A 17,698-nucleotide genomic window follows, 5' to 3' on the forward strand; every position below is an offset into this window, starting at 1 on the left:
TCAGCATGCTAATGGCAGGGCACAGCTCCAGAAGCTGCAGGCTTTGTGAGCACCCACGCAGCTCACAAAGAGCTGATATCCAAGCCTATCATCAGCACTCCCTCAGTGGGGGAGGCTGAATCAGCAGCAGCTCACTTTATTGGTAAGCATAGCAGGTGGCATTTCAGAATTTCACAGCCCCACCTGACAGCTCTGGGAAGGAATACAGAGCAGCTCCTTTCCCAGTAGGAGCATTCCTATGGTCCCTCCCTCATACACAGCTTAGAAGTGGATTTGGAGGCTTCTACTCCAACAACTAGGGAGTAGACCATACCCCTGAGAGGGTTGTAAAAACCACAGAGCAAAGAAGCAGCCATGGCCAACATCCAGTGCAGGCTTTGGTCACCACAACACAAATCACACCCCCATCAATGGGCAATGGCCAGCACACTCTGAGGAAAGACATGACCAAAAGAGAAATCATACCAAAAACACTGAATTCACACAGTCTGCACAGGGATATTGCCCCAGCCCTTCAAAACTACAGTAGATAATTTTTCCTTCTAAATTCATAGTCAGAGAAATTTAAGTAAGATGAAAAAGCAAAATTACTCCCAATCAAAGGAACAAGATAAATCCCTGAAAGAACAATTAAACAATTAAACAGACTTCTCCAGTCCAACAGACTACAAGTTCAAAAAAGAGGTAATAAAAATGCTAAATGAATTAAGAAAGATTATTGATAGAAATGCAGATTGATTATTGTAACAAGGAACTACAAACTACGAAGAGAAATCAATCAAAATTAGATGACTCAATTGCCAAGACAAAAACAAATCTAAAGGCAATGAATAGCAGACTAAATAATGCATAATAAGTGATCTTGAAGATAGAATAATGGAAATAACCCAATCAGAAAAGCACACAAAGACAATTTTTTTTAAATGAAAGCAACATATGAGATCTATGAGGTAATATTGTGTGCCAACCTATGCATCAAAAGGATTCCAAAAGGAGAAGAAAGAGAAGGGTGGGTAGAAAATATATTTGAAGAAATTGTGACTGAAAATTTCCAAAACAGTGACAGGAAGCACAAAGGGTCCCAAAGAAGACAAGAACCAAACAGACCCACACCAAGACATATCATAATTAAAATGAAGATTAAAAAAAATATTCTAAAGGCAGAAAGAGAAAATCAAAGAGTCAGTTACGAGGAAATCCCTATAAGGCTACCAGCACATTTTTCTACAGAAATTTTGCAAACCAGAAGTGAATGGCCTCATATGTTGAAAGTTCTACAAGGGAAAAATCTGTAACCTAGGATATTCTACCCAGCAAGATTATCATTTAGAATAGAAGGACAAACTAAAAAATTCTCAGATAAGCAAAAACTAAGAATGCAGTAATGCTAAACCTAACCTAAAAAAATGAAGTACTTCTCTAAATAAAAAAGAATCAAGAATCTACAGAAAAGAGAAAAACAAAATAGGAAAGACAAATATATGAAATATTTGAAGGTTATTTAAATAAGCTGGTACATAGATTTTAAAACAACAACATTTTTTTAATAAAAATAATTATAACTACAATGAACAGCAAAATGAGAAACAGAACATCAAAACACAAAATGTAGGGAAGGGAGTAAAAATGTCCATCTTTTAGAATGTGCTTGAAACTTATATAACTCAGCCTAAAGCAAGTAGATATAGTTACTCCACGGTAACCACATATCAAAAACATACAATAGATTCACAAAAACCAAAAAGAAAGGAACTCAAGAATAATACAAAAGCAAACCTTCAAACCATAAAAAGAAAAAAAAACAAGAAGAAAGAAACAAGGAACTACAAAATCAACTGGAAAACACAGTTGAAATTGGCAATAAATACATACTTATCAAAAATTACTTTAGGAGTTCCTGTCATGGCTCAACAGTAACAAACTTGTGGTATCAGTGAGGACATGGGTTCAATCCCTGGCCTTGCTCAGTGGCTTAAGGATCTGGTGTTGGTGCAAGCAGTAGGGTGGTGAATGTTGGGGGAAAAAAAAACAACAACCCTGAAGCCAGAGTGGAATCACAACACACAGGGTTTCCTCGGTGGTGTTTTAGGATAAAAGATGTATGAGCCAGAGCCCAGGAGAACTGTTTGCTGGTGGGGCTCAGGCAGCATCAATAGCACCAGAAAGCTCTGACACCTTATGGACGTCACCTATATGAGGGACCCACATCAGGGAGCAAGGCATGGCAGTACTTGGGAATATGCTGGGGAAGAAAGTTGATTTCTAGCCATCTCTTAGTCCATTAGTACCAGGAAAGCCACACTCCTCCCTGGAACTCTGTAGTCAAGGGCATTGGTTTGTCAGTGGGAAGAACTCATCTGGCCATGAAATCTGTACCTGACATTTAGAGTTTCCTCTGCCTTAGATGAGCCCCCAGAGACTTCCTGGTAACCCCACCACCTGAACTGAAAGAAGGGAAATAGAATATTTCCTAATCAAGCATGTGGTGTGAAGATTTGGATGTAAGGTTACTCACAGTAGGAAAACTAATTAGAAATAACTGCTGAGGAGCTCCTGTCATGGCTCAGCAGTAACGAACCAAACTAGTATCCATGAGGATGTGTGTTTGATCCCTGGCCTTGCTCCAGTGTTAAGGATCAGTGTTGCTGTGAGCTGTGGTGTAGGTCACAAATGCAGCTTGGAGCCTGCATTGCTGTGGCTGTGATGTAGGCCAGCAGCTACAGCTCTGATGTGACTCCTAGCCTGGGAATTTCCATATGCTGCATGTTCAGCCTAAAAAAAAAAAAAAAATTAAATGCCAATGGACTAAATACTTTGATTAAAAAACAGAGTAGAGTTCCCATCATGGCGCAGTGGTTAACGAATCCAACTAGGAACCATGAGGTTGCGGGTTCGATCCCTGGCCTTGCTCAGTGGGTTAAGGATCCGGCGTTGCCGTGAGCTGTGGTGCAGGTTGCAGACACGGCTCGGATTCTGTGTTGCTGTGGCTCTGGCGTAGGCTGGTGACTACAGCTCCAATTCGACCCCTAGCCTGGGAACCTCCATATGCCGTGGAAAGCAGCCCTCGAAAAGGCAAAAAGACAAAAACAAAAAAACAAAAAAAAAAACAGAGTGGCAGATTGGATTCATAAAAATAAGAACATACAGTATACTGCCTACAAATTACCCACTTTAGAGCAAAAGACACACAAAGATTGAAAGATATTTTAAGCAAATGGAAATGACAAGAGAGTGGGCATACCAATACTCATATAAGACAAAACAGACTTTAAAACAAAGGCCCTAAAGAAAGACAAAAATGATACTATTTAATAATAAAGAAATCAATGAAAGAAGATGATATTATATTCATTAACATATAGGCAACCAATATAGGAGCACCTAAATACATAAAAGTACTAACAAACATACATGAAGGAACTGACAAAGATAAATAATAGTAGGAGATTTTTAACACCCCACTGACATCATTAGACAGAAAATCAATAAGGCAGCAGAGATCCTGAATGACAAAATAGAGCAGTTGGACTTTATATCTAGAAAACACCACATTAAAAAACAAAACAGGAGTTCCCATTGTGGCGCAGTGGTTAACAAATCTGACTAGGAACCACGAGGATGTAGGTTCGATCCCTGGCCCCACTCAGTGGGTTTGAGATACAACATTGCTGTGAGCTGTGGTGTAGGTTGCAGACACGGCTCAGATTCCACATTGCTGTGGCTGTGGTGTAGGTCAGTGTCTACAGCTTCAATTGGACCCCTAGTCTGGGAGCTATGCTGAGGGTGGGCCCTAAAAAAGGCAAAAAGACCAAAAAATAAAAAAATAAACAACACACACACACACACACACACACACACACACACACACACGTTCTGGATTTCCCACTGTGGCACAGTTGATTAAGAACCCAATTGTGGTGACTCAGTTCACTACAGAAGCACATGTTTGATCCCCAGCCCTGTGCAATGGGTTAAAGGATCCAGCATTGCCACAGCTGCAGCGAAGGTCACAGCTGTGACTCAGATTCAATCCCTGTCCCAGGAACTTCCATATCCCACAGATGAGGCCAAAAATAAAAAACCCAGTTCCCATCATTGCTCTGGGGTTAAAAAAAATCCAACAAGTATCCATGAGGACACAGGTTTGATCCCTGGCATTGCTCAGTGATTAAGGATCTGGTGTTGCTGTGAGCTGTGGTATAGGTTGCAGACGTGGCTTGAATCTGGCATTACTATGGCTGCAGTGTAGGCTGGTGCTACAGCTCCAATTTGACCCCTAGCCTGGGAACTTCCATATGCTGTGGGTGTGGCCCTAAAAAGACAAAACAACAACAACAACAAAAAAAAACTCTCAAAGTCAGCAGAAGTAAGGAAACAACAAAGGTCAGAAAGGAAATAAATAAAATAGAGATTAGAAAAGCATGTTTTTTGAAAGGATAAACAAAATTAACAAACTTCTAAACAGGCTCACCAAAAAGATAAGAGAGAGAACCCAAATAAACAAAATTAGAAATGAAAGAGAGAAATGACAACTGATACAACAGAAATACAAAAACTCATAACAAAATACTATGAATGGTTACATGCCAACAAATTGGACAACCTAGAAGAAATGGCAAAATTTCTAGAAACACACAGCCTGCCAAAACTGAGTCAAGAAAAATCAGAATAATTTGATCAGACTAATCACTAAGAGTGAAATAGAATCTGTAACAATAATAATAAATTCCCTGCAAACAAAAGTATAGACTGAATTGCTTCACTGGGGAATTCTACAAAACATACAAAGAACATCTACCTATACTTCTCAAATCATTCCAAAGGATTGAAGAGTAGGGAACACTCCCATTGTCATCCTATATGACCATCATTACCCTGATGCCAAAACCAAAGATACTACAGAGACAAAAAAATTACAGGCTAATACCTTTGATAAATATATGTGCAAAAATCCTCAACAAAATATTAGCAAACAGAATCCAACAATATATGAAAAGGATCATATGCCATGATCAAGTTGGATTTATTCCAAGGTCACGAAGATACTTCGCCATACACAAATCAATCAGTGTGTTATAGCACATCAACAAAAGAAGGCAACAAACACATGAGCATCTCAATACATAGAGAAAAAGCATGTGATAAAATTCAGCATCGATTTATGATAAAAACTCTCACCAAAATGGGTATAGAGGGAGTATATATTAATGTAATAAAAGTCATTTGTGACAAATCCACAGCCAATATAATACTCAACAGTGAAAAACTGAAAGCCTTTCTACTAAATTCTGGAACAACACAAACTTGCCCATCTTCATCATTCTATTCAAGACAGTATTGAAAAACCTAGCCATAGAAATCAGACAATAAAATAAAATAAAACTGTATCCAAATTGGAAGGTAAGGGATAAAATTTTCCTATGCAGATGACATGATACTCTATATAGAAAACCCTAAGGACTCCACACAAAACTTTTAGAATTAAGAAGTGAATTCACTAAGTTAGCAGGATAAAATATTAATATACAAAATTCTGTTGCATTTCTTTACACTAACAATGAAATAATGAAATATCAGAAAGACCAAATTTTTAAAAATCACATTTAAAATTGTGTCAAAAATAAAACAAAGTACCTAGGAATAAATGTAACCAATGAGGTGAAAGACTGTATGCTGAGAACTATAAAATAATGATCAAGGAAAGTGAAGATAATTCAAAGAAACAGAAAGTTACCCCATGCTCTTGGACTGGAAGAATTAATATTGTTAAAGTGGCCATACCACCCAAGGTAATCTACAGATATAATGTAATTATCAACGACATTTTTCACAGAACAAATAATCCTAAAATTTATATTGAACCACAAACCATCCTGAATTGCAAAAGCAATCTTGTGGAAAAAATAAATCTAGAAGCATAACCCTCCAAGACCTCACTAGCAAGCTATAGTAATCAAAACAGCATGTTACTGGCACAAAACCAGACATATGGATCAATGGAACAGAATGGAGAGCCCAAGAAATAAAACCATACACTTACAGTAAATTAATCTCTAGCAAAGAAAGCAAGAATATACAATGGAGAAAAGATAGTCTCTTCAACAATATTGTTGGGAATCCTGGATAGTCTCATGCAAATCATTGAAATTAGAACACTCCTCACACCATACACAAAAATAAATGGTTTAAAGACAAATATCAGACATGATACCATAAAACTCCTAGAAGAGAATACAAGAAAAACATTCTCTGACATAAATCATAGCAATATTTTCTTGGGTCATTCTCCAAAGGCAACAGAAATAAAAGCAAAAATAAACAACTGGGCCTAGTTAAATTTGAAAACATTTGCACAGCCAAGGAAACCATAAACAAATTGAAAAGACCACCTATAGACTTGGAGAAAATAAATGATGTAATGTAATATCATGTAAATGATAATGGCTTAATTTCCAAAACATAAAACAATTCATAAAACTCAACAATAAAATATCCAATTAACCCAGTCAAAAAATGGGTAGAAGACTTAAATAGACATTTCTCCAAAGGCATACCAATAGGAACATGAAAAGATGCTTAACACTGCTAATTATTAGAGAAATGTGTATCAAAACTATAATGAGCTATCACCTCATGCCAGTCAGAATGGCCATCATTAAAACATCTATGAAGAGTAAATGCTGGAGAGGGTGTGGAGAAAAGGGAACATTCTACCTTGGTGAGGGAGAGTGTAAATTGGTCCAACCACTATGGAAAACAGTATGGAGGGTCCTTAGAAATCCAAAAATAAAGCCATCAAATGATCCAGTGATCCCATTCCTGAAAATACATCCAGAAAAAGCAGAAACTCTAACTCTAAAAGATATATACACCCCATTGTTCACAGAAGTACTATTTACAATAGCCAAGACACAGAAGAAACCTAAGTATCCATCAGCAGGTGAATGAATAAAGAAGATGTGGTACCTATGCACAATGGAATATTATTCAGCCATAAAAAAGAATGAAATAGTGCCTTTTGCAGCAACATGGATGGATCTAGAGATTATCATACTAAGTGAACTAAATCAGACAAAGGCAAATATTTTATATCACTTATGTGTGCAATCTAAAAAATAATACAAATGAATTTATTCACAAAACAGAAATAGACTCACAGACATAGAAAACAAACTTACTGTTACCAAAAGGGAAATGGGGGGAATATATTTAGGAGTATGGGATTAACAGATACATACCACTCTATATAAAATAGTTTAACAATAAAGGTTCACTGTATAGAACAGGGAACTATATTCAATATCTTATAATGACTTATAATGAAAAAATATATATATGAATCACTTTGTTGTACACTTGAAACTAACACAAAATTGTAAATCAACTATACTTTGATTAAAATAAAAATGAAAATGACAGTGCTTGTGGTCAGTAAATTAATAATCCTTAGAACTTTAATAATCCTTAGAACTTACACCTCTGCATATATCAAAGCCAGGAATATAGTGGAAAGATGACATTCCAAAGTAGAAGAACTTCATAATACTGAAACTTAAGATGACTTAACATAGTTTAGCATATGTTACCACTTTTATCCTGTTTGAATAGCATCATGACAGTACTGATTTGAACATATAGGGTCAAAAACTCCCCTGACAGATGCAAATGATGTAAGCTTGATATCTACTCAAAGAATGAGGAAAAACATGATTTTTTCCCTCTCCTCACTTCTCCTTTGATTATAAAAATGTTCTTAGGGCAGATTTCTCTTGCCTGCCTGCTTGTAACCTCCACAAGCATCCTATATTAGTAAATATACTTCTTACCTATCACTTTGTCCCTCACTGAATTCTTTCTGCACTGAGACATATAGAACTTGAGTTTTGCTAAGTCTGGAGAAAAATTGTGTTGTTTCACATATATTATAAAAAATATGTAAAATCAACAATATAAGCTTATACCTTAGGAAACTAGGAAATGAAGAGCAAATTAAATCCACACTAAACAAGAAGGAAATAAATAAGAAGAATTAGGGCATAAATCAATGAAATTGAAAACATAAAATAGTAATCAAAACCAAAAGCTAATTATTTGAAAATATTGATAAAAGTGATAAACCCCTAGCCAGGCTCACAAAGACAAAAAAATGAAGATACAAAATTACTAATATCAAAAATGAAAGGAAGCGCATTAAATAGAGCTCCTATAGACCTTAAAAGGATAAACCTTAAAAAAATATTAAAAACAACTCTATACCCATAGATTTGCTAATCTAAATCAAGTGAGCCAATTCCTCAAAAGAGAAAAAAAAATCTGCCAGAACTCACATAAGAAGAAATAGATAATTTGATTAAGCCTATATCTATTAAAGAAATTCCATAATTAATAACACTCCAAGACAGAAAGCACCAGGCCCAAATAGGTTCACTGGTGAATTCTACCAAACATTTGAAGAAGTTATACCAATTTTCTATAATCTCCTTTAGAAGAAGCAGAAGAAACACTTCCTAACATATTCTATGAAGCCAGCATTACCTTAATACCAAAACCAGACAAAGACATCACAAGAAAAGAAAACTATAGACCAATATCTCTCATGAATATAGATGCACAAATCCTCAACAAAATATTAACAAATCAAATCCAAAATTGTATAAAAAGAATTATTAACCATGACTGAGTTGGATTTATCCCAGATATGCAAGGCTGGTTCAACATTTTTAAATCAATTAATGTTGTCCATCACATCAAAGACTAAGGAAAGAAAAGAAAAATCACCTGGTTATATCAATAGATGTAGAAAAAGCATTGGACAAATCCAAGACCGATTCACGATAAAAACTCAGTAAACTTTCTCAACTTGATAGAAAATATCTAAAACAAAGCAAAACTAAACAAAACAAAATAAAAAACACCTATAGCCAACAGCATAATTAATCATGAGAATAAACAAAGCTTTCCTTCTAAGATAAGGTATAAGACAAGGATATTCCCTCTCATCAGTTCTTTCCAACTTCATACCAGCAATCCTTGCTATTGCAAGCAAAGGAAATAAAAGTTAAACAGATTTGAAAGGAAGTAATAAAACTGTTTTTGTTTGCAGATGACATGATCATTTATGTATAAAACCTGGAAGCATTGACACAAAACTCCTTAATAAGCAATTACAGCAAGTTACCAAGATACAAATCAATCACTTTTCTATATACCAACAATGAACAGATGTAACTTCAAATTGAAAACACAATATTATTAGCACCCCCAAAATAAAATACTTAAGTATAAATGTAACAAAGTGCATACACAACTTATATGAGGAAAACTACAAAACTCTGATGAAATAAGTCAGAGAATTAAATAACTGCAGAGCTATTCTATGTTCACGAATAGGAAAACTCAATATTGTCAAGATGTCAGTTCTTCCTAACTTGATCTACATATTCAATGCAACTCCAAACAAAATCCCAATTATTTTATAGCTATTGACAAACTGATTTTAAAGTTTACACAGGGAGGCAAGGAGCCTAGAATAGCCAACACAGTATTAAAGAACAAAGTTGGAGGGATGATAACCAGACTTCAAGACTTACTCTAAAGCTGCGGTAATCAAGGAATTCCCATTGTGGCTCAGAGGAAATGAATCTGACTACTATCCATGAGGACACAGGTTTGATCCCTGGCCTTGCACAGTAGGTTAAGGATATGGTGTTGCTGTGAGCTGTGGTGTAGGTCACAGATCCAGCTTGGATCTGGTGGGCTGTGGCATAGGCCAGTGGCTACAGCTCCAATTCAACCCCTAGCCTAGGAATCTCCATATGTCATGGGTGAAGCCCTAAAAACACACACACATGAAAAATTAATTCAAAATAGAACATAGAAGAATTTACTTGCAGAACAGACTCATAGACTTTGAAACAAATGTATGGTTACCAAAGGGGACAGGTGGGTGAAGGTGGGAGGTATGGACAGGGGAATTGGGATTGGCATATACACACTGAGGTATATAGAATGATTGGCCAACAGGGACCTGCTGTACAGCACAGAGAACTCTACCCAGTATTCTGTGATAATTTATGTGGAAAAAGAATCTCAGCGAGAGAATGGATATATGTAAATGTATGACTGGGTCACTTTGTTGTATAGCAGAAATTATCACAACCTTGTAAATTAACTATATTTCAATAAAACTTTAAAAATAACATTAAAAATGGAACATAGAATGCATAAAATTTGCAAAGCTATAAAATTCCTAGAAGATGACATTGGAGAAAATCTAGATAATCTTGGGTATTTTTATGCTTTTTTAATTATAACACCAAAGACACGATTCATAAAAGAAATAATTGCTAAGATGGACTTCATTAAATTTAAAAAATCTATCTGCAGAAGACAGTATCAAGAAACTCAGAAGACAAACCACAGACTTAGGGAAAATATTTGCAAAAGCTATATCTGATAAAGGACAGATATCCAAAATATACTAAGAATTCTTAAAATTCAACAATAAAACAAACAATCCAATTAAATAACAAGCCAAAAAACCTTAGTAGGCATCTTACCAAAGAAAATTACAAATGGCAAATAAGCATATGGAAAGATGACCAAAATCATATTACATCAGGAAAGTGTGTGATAACGAGATACTACCACATACCTATAAGAATGGTCAAAATCTGGGACACTGACACTAAATGGTAGTGAGATGTGGAACAACAGAAGCATTGCTGGTGGAATTGCACAAAATATTTTGGAAGACCTCTGGCAGATTCCTATAAAACATAAACTCCTACCACATGATTCAGCAATCCCACTCCTTGGTATTTTACCCAAATGATTTGAAAACTTATGTCCACACAAAAACCTGCATACAGACATCTACAGTGGTATTGTTCAAAATTCTCAAGACTCCCTTCTGTAGGTGAATGGATAAATAAATGGTGGTACATCCAGACAATAAAAGGAAATCAAGACTTGAAAATACATAGAAGAAACATAAATGTGCATTTCTAAGTGAAAGAAGTCAATCTTCTTTCTATAGTCAATAGAAGGCTATGTACTGTGTGATTCCAACTACATGATATTCTGAAAAAGACAAACTATGGAGATAATAAAAATATCAGTAATTACCAGAGGTCCATGGTAGCGGGTGGAAGATGAATAGGCAGAGCCCAGAGGATTTTTTGGCAGCGAAAATACTCTGTATGGTTTTATAATGGTGGATTTATGTCATTACATATCTGTCCAAACCCACAGAATGTAAAACATCACAAATAAACCCTTAGGTAAACAATAGATGCTGGATGATTATGATGTAGGTTCATCTTTGCAACAAATGTACCATTCTAGTGAGTGACATTGATAATGGGGGAAGCTGTACGTGTGAGGAAAGGGAGTATGCGGGAAATCTCTGTACCTTCCTCTCAATTTTATTATAAACTTAAGATTGCTCCTTTAAAAAGTCTTTTAAAAAGTAGTGTCCTAAGTCTAAAGGTTATCCTGCCATGAAAGGTGTGAGGACAGAAGACTTAGAAGAGAGATCAGCTAAGGAAGTTCCCCATCTCCTGGGCTCACTGATGGAGCTGTGGGCAGAAATGCCTCCGTGGCTTGCATACTTGTATGAGAACCCTCATAGTCTCTGTCTGTCTCTATATTTCTCTATTTCTAGATAGATGACAGATAGATATAGATAATCTCATTAAGAGTAGAATACATAGGATGTGATGCCTACATGTACTTCATATTTTATAATTATTCATTCTCACATATAACGCAAATGTTCCAGGTAGTGACTAGAAGGTGACCTTCGGGCCACCTCATCCTCATACACCTGATTCAACAAAGAGTGCTCATATATGGGGTATGGAAAGGATTTAACCATAAAGATCTTGAACTATAATGTGAGTAAATCATATACTGACCTGAACTTTGATGATCAGAGAACTTAGTCTAATGTGTTTCTCTCATGAGAAATCTAGCCCTGGTCAATCTGTAATATTAAGAAATGAAATAAAGCTCTGAGAAGTGGCTGCAGTGAACTAGATTATTGTGTCCCTGTTTGTGCCTATAGATGTTTGTAAAAGCGTCTTGAATCAGGTCTGGTCTGGAATGTGACTCTTGGGATGTAGGAAATAACATATGGTTATCACACATCTAGACATGTTGCCAGCCAAGAGGTCTTTGCTGAATTTGTTTACCCCAAGGCCCTAGGAGCTACAGCTTGGGTAGGGGATGGGTCTGCTATAACTCAGAACTTTCTCATATTTTCTTTCTCTTCTCTTAGTGCTCCCCCACCTTATCCGCTCCCCAGTCACCAGCCCACAAATGTGCAGAGATAAGCCGGCTCAAGAGCCCATTTGCTGAAAGGTTCTTCCCTCTCGACCACACATAGAACAGCTGCCTCACTCCATGAGTATCTAATATGAGCCACACACAACTCTAAGCCACTTGGCAAAATGGTCACATTTCCTCAGCAGAGACCCAACAACTTCCTTTCCACCTAATTTCCTAGAGAGGACACTGTCCCTCCAGCCTGAGAGGTGGCTCTCAGTATCAGGTGGCTCTTCCCTTGTTATAGCTGAGGGGACATCTTTAGGCTGGGCCACTGAGATTCTCTCTCCAAGGGATGGGGAACTAAACACAAACATAGAGGCCAGTGAGAAGCAGGCCCAGGGCCATGTAGCCTGAGCTGAGAAATGCAGATGGGAGCTCCAGGACATCAGTGTGCAGAGAAGGAAATGAAACAAGCATGCAGAGAAGGGGAGAGAGAGGTTGAGAAGGAGAAACAGAGCTGTTGACAGCTAAGGCTTTTGACAGATTCCTGGCTCTCAGCTCCAGTCCTCAAAATAATTTTTATTTATTTTATTTTATTTTATTTATTTCATTTTATTTGTCTTTTTAGGGCCGCACCTCTAGCATATGGAGGTTCCCAGGTAAGGGTTGAATCAGAGCCACAGCCACAGCCATGCCACATACAAGCTGCATCTGCAACCGACACCACAGCTCACAGCAATGCTGGATCCTTAGCCCACTGAGCAAGATCAGGAATTGACCCCATGTCCTCATGGATACTAGTCAGGCTCATTTCTGCTGAGCCACAACAGGAACTCCAAAAGAACTCACTTTCTCTTGGATGTATTTTTTTAAGTCAGTTTTTATTGGGTATTATCATAAGACAGGCCTCATTCTAGGGCCAGGTATACAGTAATTTTTGTCCTCCTGCTGCTACCCTTCTAGTAGGTTCTGTGAGATATAGCCTTTCCTTTTAAGGTCTTTCTTTACTCGAGCGAGCCCAAGTGAGTTTCTGTCCTGTACCCAAGAGATCTTGCACTAAAATCAAGTCCATCCTCAATTTTCCACTAGACAGGTGAATACTCAGAGCTGTGAAGAGGTGAAGTAAGTAGTCCAAGTTCACCCAGAGGCTTTGAGAGCAGCACATCAGACATGAGCACTTCATGCTTCTCACCCCCTCCAAGGAATGAAGACATCCATTCTGCTGTGGCAGGAAAATGAGGCATGAGAGAAGGTCAAATCTCAGGTCTCAGGTGAGTCCCTGGGACAGGCCACCAAGTGAGGGTCTTTGGCTCCACACAGGAAATAATTCAAAAGCAAGCCACAGTAAAGTGAAAACACATTTATTTAGAGAGATATACATTCTGTAGACAGAATGCAGTCCATCTCAAAAGATGAGAGCAGCCCCGAAATATGGGGTTGTTAGTTTTTATGTGCTGAGCAATTTCACAGGGTAATGAGTGGGAGGATGATTCTAACTATTTTGGGAAGGAAGCAGAGATTTCTAGGACTTGTGCCACCACCCACTTTTGGCATTTCATGGTCATCCTCAGAACTTCCCTAGTGCCTGTGTGTGTGTCATTTAGCATGCTAATGTATTACAATGAGCATGTAAGGAGGTTCAAGGTCTGTTGGAAGTCAAATCTTCCACTATCTTGGGCCCAGTGGGTTCTAACCAGTTTTTGCTGTGTCCTCAATGAATGCCAGAGGATTTCAGGACCTTGAACCCAGTGGTAGCCCTTGGGGCCAGTAGCAAAGGTCTCAAGGGGTGCATACAGAGAAAGTTCTGCTCATAGCAACACATTCTTGGAGGATTGTGTACTTTGTTTTTTTTTGGGGGGGGAGGTATTTTTGTCTTTTTAGTGGAGGTTTCCAGGCAAGGGGAGGTTTCCAGGCAAGGGGTCCAATTGGAGCCACAGCAATGTGGGATCTGATCCGCATGTGCGATCCACACCACAGCCCACAGCAACAGCAGATCCCCAATCCACTGAGCAGGGCCAGGGATGGAACCCACATCCGTATGGATGCCAGTTGGGTTCACTAACCACTGAGCCATGAAGGGAACTCCAGATTATGTACTTTCTGAAGTTGGATTCTCACCACAGAACTGCAAGAACCACAGCACAGCATTAGCTCACTTTTATAGTTGGAGAAACCCTGAGCTCACAGCCAGCTAGTGACTTGGCAAAGGTCAAAGAGTAGGTGAAGAAGGAGCCAAGACTCCACCCAAAACTCTGAGTCTGAGCTTTTTTTCACTACCCCACAATAACTTTAAATCTGTATCAGCTACTTTACATCTCATCATATGAGCCCATCCTCTCCTTGTCATTTCAACAATCTTCACAGCATCTTCATTTCTTCTCTGCCTAGTCTCTACCCAGCTTCTCAACTGTTTCCTATCTCCCACTCATCCTCACTGAACTCAGGCTCCTTCCTGTCCTCACACTCTCTCACAACATGTCCCAAAACAAACACTTAATATTGCCCCATCACCTAAACCACTTCATCTGGGCACATCCCATCCCAGTTAAGTGCCATCATCTACAACCCAATGACCAGGATAAACCCTAAAGTATGCCTGGGCTTTAGCATCCCTCCATTCCATTAGCAACATGTTGGTATTTTGTGCAAATTTTTTATCCAATCCAACCACTTCCACTGCTGTGACTGCAACCTAGCCCTGTCTTATCTGGATGACTACAATGGCCTCCTCTACACTAATCTTTCTGCTTCCTGAATTGTGGCCCCAGGATCCCACAGAAGTCAAAGTAAACTGCAGCCAGAGAGCTCGCCATATGGGGATAAAGCCAGACTAACACCAGATAGAGTAGAAATTCTAGGCTAGTGTCCTCCAAAGTCTGGTCCAAGGACCAGCTCAGGAGAATCACCCAGGGCTGTTGTTAAAGTGTGGATTCCCAGGACCTGAGCCTATACCTCCAAGTTAGACTTGCTAAGGAAGGGGCCAGAACTTGTCATTTAATGAGCTCTCAGGCGGTCTATATGCACACTAAACACTGAGAATCACTGAAGGTTCTGACAAATGAGGAGGAAGGTTCTTCAAAGACATAGGATGAGAGCTGTCCTAGAGCCCTTTAGCTGATGAATGGAGCCAAACTTTAAGCTGTGGGGTGGAGGTTGGGAAGTAGTTGATGGTCAGGAGTCCAGTATCAAAGATCTGGCTTTGCCACTTCCTAGATACAGGGCCGCAAGCGATGGGGCCCTCCTCCTGAATCCCAAGTTCCTAATCACTGAATGAGATAATGACACCTGCTTGGTAGGGCTGTTGTGGGGATATTAATACGTTTTCAGTTTACCTAGCACTTAACACAGGCACTAAATGCCTCACAAATGTGGGACATCATGGTAATTAATGATGTGTCTTCCTGAAAACATCATTATTTTCTGGTAGATGGATTTATAACTTGGAGGCCAAATGGGGCTCCCCTGTGGAATTTTTAACTTATTCCCAAGTAACATCATTCTCCTTTAACCTTCTCCTTACACACACACACACACACACACACACACATATACATACTCTAATACATATATACACATATACATACATATACACTCACCTAATTCACACATATACATACCTCAGGCTTCATCAACATTTCTGGATACTATCCTTTTTCTATCCCCCAGTGCTGTTTACTGTCTTATCCACAAGGATTTGTTTTTTGTGTTTTTTTGTTTTGCTTCTACCCTTTCTTGAAAGCCTTTTGAAATATAACTCAAGTCTCAATTCATATTCTCTTTTCTCCTTGAAGCATTCTCAACATTAGCCCATTGTCTTCCCATCTTGGCAATACCAATGTTCTCCCCAGAATTTTGTGCCAGCACCCAACTGTTTCCCCAAAGGAAAGGGAAGCCACAGGGTACAGCCCTGCCTGAGTCCCTTCTAGGTTCCCATGAGCTCAGCACTATGTTTGGCTCAGAGGAAAAGATTGGCAAGTGTCTGGTGGAAGAATGAAGTGGTTGACACTTCTGTTTCCTACTCTTCAACTAAATTAGGGAATTGACAGTCTTCCTTCCCCTTCCTGGGACTTCCTAACTGCTGTTAGTCACACCACTCAATTGGGAAATTTATGGTTTAGTTCCAGTGAAAATAGCGTGCTCTATAGGTCAGCAATGGGCTTCAAATGAATGACTTTATTTTATTTTCATTATTTTTCATTCAACTTTCTAAAGTATGATTTATATGCAATAGACTTGCACCCCTTTGGAGTATACAATTTAATGATTTTGACAGATGTAAACATCCTCCAAATTACTGCCACAATCAGCATACCTAACAATTCCATCAACCTCAAAGAATCCTCATGCCCTGAAGTGTCTCCTTTAAATTACAGAATCAAGAGAGACTCTCGGTGGTCACAAGGCAAGGGAGAGTTTGCCTCCTGGATGATCCTTTCAAGGCAGGAAGCTACCTAACTCATGACAAAGCCTCAGGAGGCTCTCAGTCAGGCAACAACTGTCCAACAGAACTTTCTAAGATGATAAAAAATAAAGCCATATCTCCACTGTCCAATATGGTGGCCACTAGCTGCACATGACTACAGAGCACTTGAGATCTAGCAGTGCAACTGAGGAACCAAACATTTAATTTAATCTAATTTAATTAATTTACTTTTTTTTTTTTTTTTTTAAGGATCACTCCTGCAGCATATGGAAGTTTTCAGGCTAGGAGCTGAATCAGAGCTGCAGCTGTTGGCCTACACCAGCGCCATAACCAAGCTACATCTGCAACCTATACCACACCCCCAGCATCACATGATCCTTAACCCACTGAGCAAGGCCAGGGATCAAACCCACATCCTCACGGATACTAGTTGGGTTCGTTTCCACTGAGCTGCAACAGGAACTCCCTAATTAATTTACTTTTAAATTTGAATAGCCACATGTGGCCAGTGTATACCATATTGTACAGGAGAAATAAATCAACAGGTACCTCCTTATGTGAAGTTTACTGTGTGGGAAGAGAGGTCAGACTCTCTGCAACAGGGTTTGCAGCCTCCTGAGGAGACAGTTTGAAGCAAATGCAAAAGGCAAGAGGATGCAAAAAATAGTGTAAAATTGTTGTCAGGCTACAGACTGTCAACTGGAAAAAAAATGTACTACATAAAAGTTGAGATTTATGTTTTATTTGGCAGACATTCTGAGGACTTCAAGCCCAGGAGACTGGACACTCAGATCACCCTTAGGGACTGTTCCAAAGAGGTAAGAGGGTAACCAGGATATCTAGGAGTTTTGCAACAGAAAGAAAGTAGTTGAAACATCAAAAGATTACTGTTAATTAAAGAAAACCAGATAGCTCAAATTAAGGAATTTGGCACTTTTCTATACATGGGAAGATACAAGAGTCTGAGCTCACTGAAATCATTCCTTTGATACATGTATCCCAACA

This window comes from Sus scrofa, chromosome 6 (genome assembly GCF_054392235.1).
Source record: "Sus scrofa isolate SSC_HxYL_T2T_F1_AM1 chromosome 6, Sscrofa_HxYL_maternal_Yorkshire_Landrace_v2.0, whole genome shotgun sequence".
Lineage (NCBI taxonomy): Eukaryota > Metazoa > Chordata > Mammalia > Artiodactyla > Suidae > Sus > Sus scrofa.